Source organism: Anoplopoma fimbria, chromosome 16, assembly GCF_027596085.1.
Source record: "Anoplopoma fimbria isolate UVic2021 breed Golden Eagle Sablefish chromosome 16, Afim_UVic_2022, whole genome shotgun sequence".
Classification (NCBI taxonomy): Eukaryota; Metazoa; Chordata; class Actinopteri; order Perciformes; family Anoplopomatidae; genus Anoplopoma; species Anoplopoma fimbria.
In genome coordinates this window covers 7296030-7299780 of record NC_072464.1, presented here as the reverse complement: position 1 = coordinate 7299780, position 3751 = coordinate 7296030, and the positions used below count along the sequence as shown (strand labels likewise).

The window sequence follows — 3751 nt, the reverse complement described above, 5'->3', positions numbered from 1 at the left end:
CGTCCTGCCCTCTGTGCATCTTTATATACCTGCTGCCTCCACGTTCCCATCAACAATAACAACAGAAGTATTTTGCATTGATTTTTTAAATATAATTTGTATATGATGAAGAAATAGCGATGACGATCTCTCTCCTTCATGAGTTTATAGAGATTCATTGGACTTATACAAGCTACTGACTAAAAGACTTCTCTTTGTTATGATGTTATTTAACTACATGTGTACCATGGACAACAGGTAGGTGTTATTCATTTGATTAAGTCAAAATTATTCGGAAAATATTCAGTGATATTACTGTACATATAATGTAAGCAAATGTAATACAATGCTGTTTTACACCAATAGCTAGTTGGCTAACATTAGCTACAGTGCTAGTACAGATTTGCTTGTTCCTAAATAGTGCATTTGATATTAGCTGTTGGCTGCCGTGCACTAGCTAAATAGCTCACTAACATAACGTTATCTACAACTTCACATTCGGTTGAAGCCGTGTTGTTTATAAGAGTGTCTAGTTGTGTAAGTTATCCTATTAGCATGTTGGAGCACTCATTAGCGAAGTTCCGCCGCAATGCATTGTGGGACGTCGCGGCCATTTTAGGCCGCCACATGCAATGCAAACATAAGCAGTAGTTGTCTCAATTCAGTGAAATATAAAAGAAAAACGACATGCACACATGCTAGAAAGGTAAGAGGATTTACTCAGAAACGTTAAAGGAGCAAGATAACGTTATCTGTATTCGTTTATTATGTTGAACAGATTAATTAATATTTATCCTTGCTTTTACAATTTTCTGTCTACAAGTTACCAGAATCATTGGGCTAGCTAGACTTTGAGGTTATAGTCACATATTATATATAATATACACATAACAAGTATATTTATCAATTTGAATTATTTAAATAGTGATAAATTAACAAGTCAGTGAAGTCTTTGTGTTAACTTCTTGACTTTCTCCTACAACTCCTATTTTATTGTGGCTGTTGTGTTTAGAGATAAACCATGTACATGTTACACATGGATCTTTATGGCTTCACTGGAAGCATCTAGCCCTGGAATGTTGAAGATCAGAGTCAGTTTATGAACCATTTTATTTTTTTCCTTTTTGGATAGCTACTGTGGTTCTGGTAACTGCTCGAAACAGATCATGAGACAGTCAATAGGGATGCTGTTCTTGCATGTTGGGTTACTGTGTAAGGTTTATGATGTCCAAATCACTTTCAGGGAGCCATGTCAACCCGGAAAAAAAGAATAAAGCCTGTTGAGGAAGCAACATCATTCATTCTGCTCTCAAAGGACAAGCCAGGAATTGAAGGAAAATACATCGATAGCGAAAAAGGTAGAAGGCAGCAGATCATATTACACCAGTTCATTTCTCTCTACTTTTCTTTCACATACACACAAAAAAAATAACTTGTTTAATATTTGTGGTTAAAAGCTGTTATTTAGCTGCTGTTTTTGTTGAATCCAATATAACCAGCTATGGTTAAAATTTGTATACGATTTTATTGTAAATGGTTACAATATATATTTATTTTTATTTTTATGGTTATTCATTTATCAGAGATGTGGATGAATCTCTATGTCAAAGAATGAGACGACAAAATATTTTTTGCAAATAAGTAAGAAAGCAATCTATTAATTTATGTACTTATAGGAAGAGGAGTTTTTGCTACCCAGCCCATCGAACCAGGTGCCTTTGTCGTGGAGTATAAAGGAGACCTTATATCGGTGGAGGAATGCCAGTCAAGACAATACTCTGAGATAGGGGTGGGCGATATATCGAGTATACTCAGAGAATGTCTAATATGAGGAGAACTGGCACTCGCGGGTTAGTTCCGGGTTTCCGGACTGGTTGCAGTAATAATCTTTGACCATGCGGGGCGCTCGTAGGCGAGTCCAGAATGAATGGGAGCCAACGGGGTTTTATCCTCAGAATCCACTTTTCTCACGATGTAATTTTTTGTCAAGTAATTTGAAAGTTGCTATCAAAGGGTGGGGCTAAAATAATAAACTCAGCTGAATATTGCATTTTTTAAGGTCACGTATCTGTTCTAAAAAGGTGTTCAAAAAATGCGATGACGTCACACTGTCAGAGGTACTGCTTTACGGCAGTTTCTGAATCACTTCGGCACTTCCTTTTATTAACATATAATAGTATAATATATATATATATATATAATATAAATACAGTACGCAAAAATAACTTCGACGGAAAGTCCTCCTTAAGATAATGTTTCCGATGCGCTTCAGCTTCAGATGCCGTCAAGAGGGGTCTCTGGTCGTAATCAGTCGCAAGTCCGTCCCTGACCAATCAGCATTCATTAGCAGAATGCTAGCGTATACGGCCAACAACGGCCCAAACTGTAAGAAATCGAAAGGACATAAGTACTCACTCATTTGACTTTTGAACCATAATCTATATTGAACTTGCGGAATCTACAATAAAATTTGCGATATTTCAACGACAAGCAGGTGAAAGAGGCATAATTAGCCGTTTAGCCCGATAGACTCCCATTCAATCTGGACTCGCCCGCGATCACCCCCAGTGGATGTCTCATGGAACTACAACCAAAATCGGTACAATGGGGCGTATAGGGAGTGCCCAGGCTCTTCGTAGACGGGCAAGATGGAGGCGCCGAGGCGGACGAACTGGTTCCAAAAAAGAACAGCACTGGATCCATCGTCTGGCGCTGGTTTGGTTATCGCAAGGAAGATGTTGCACAAACAACGGTTATCTGCAAAATATGCAGCAAATCCGTTGCCACAAAAGGTAGTAGTAGTAGTAAAATGTGGCGAAAAAGTATCTGTGTGTGCCCGCCACCAGTTCCCCATCGGAACGATTATTTAGTACCAGTGGGAATATAGTTACATGCCACCGGGCAGCTCTCAAGCCAGACGCCGTTAGGCTTGTGTTTTTGGCACAAAACCTCTAGATAACCTGTTGGTACTGACTGGTTGTCACAAACACACAGGACACAATCATTTTAGTTCACTGTTTTTGACAAAAAGTGCATTTTAAGTTATGTTGATTTGAAAAGTGCACTTTAATTTAAAATGTCTAGTGACAAGCACAAAGAGTGCACTTTAATTTATGTTTTGAAATGTAATGGGGTTTCTGCACTTTTTCTGTTTTTGTTACGGGTCATTGAGCTTGAACTCTATAGAAATAGGCTACAGTGTAGGCCTTCATCTACATGTGGCATTATTTATTTTCATTTACCAGCTGCTAAAAGCTTATGTGCATTTTGCAATTGCCTTGAATAAAAACTGTTTTGTTAAATTTAACTTCGTTGTGATTTACCCCTTTTGCACACAAGTTTAAAATTGTTCTAATAGAAACCTCTAATGAATACAGTATAAATAAGAATGGTTTAATGCAGACATATGTTGCAGGGACTACTAGAATCATCATACTGGTGTGACTATGCATCAAAGGGTTAAATCAAGCATTTTTAAGTGCTTTAGAGGAAATGTCAAAATATCGAGATATATATCGTGTATCGCGATATAGCAAAAAAATATCGCGATATCATTTAGAGGCCATATCGCCCAGCCCTACTCTGAGACGGAGAGTACATTTCTTTTTGAGTTTGAATGGCAGAAACATCGCTATTGGTGAGCATTCCGGAAATGTGCAATTTGTAGATTTTTTGGAAAGTTGTTAAATAAAGCAGCAAAATTAGCTGTGATTCAATTAGGGTTTTCTGGGCCAATTACTGCTCACCGATTGCTGATCTCAGTATCACTGAA

General features: G+C 37.8%; 1 long non-coding RNA gene across 1 annotated transcript; it reads left to right on the top strand.

Moving 5' to 3' along the window:
* The first annotated feature begins 581 nt into the window (after positions 1–581).
* LOC129105102 (uncharacterized) lies at positions 582–1744 on the top strand. The gene is made up of 3 exons (XR_008531812.1): positions 582–685; positions 1223–1337; positions 1656–1744. It is a non-coding gene; the product is annotated as an uncharacterized LOC129105102 (long non-coding RNA).
* The last annotated feature ends 2007 nt before the right edge of the window (positions 1745–3751 follow it).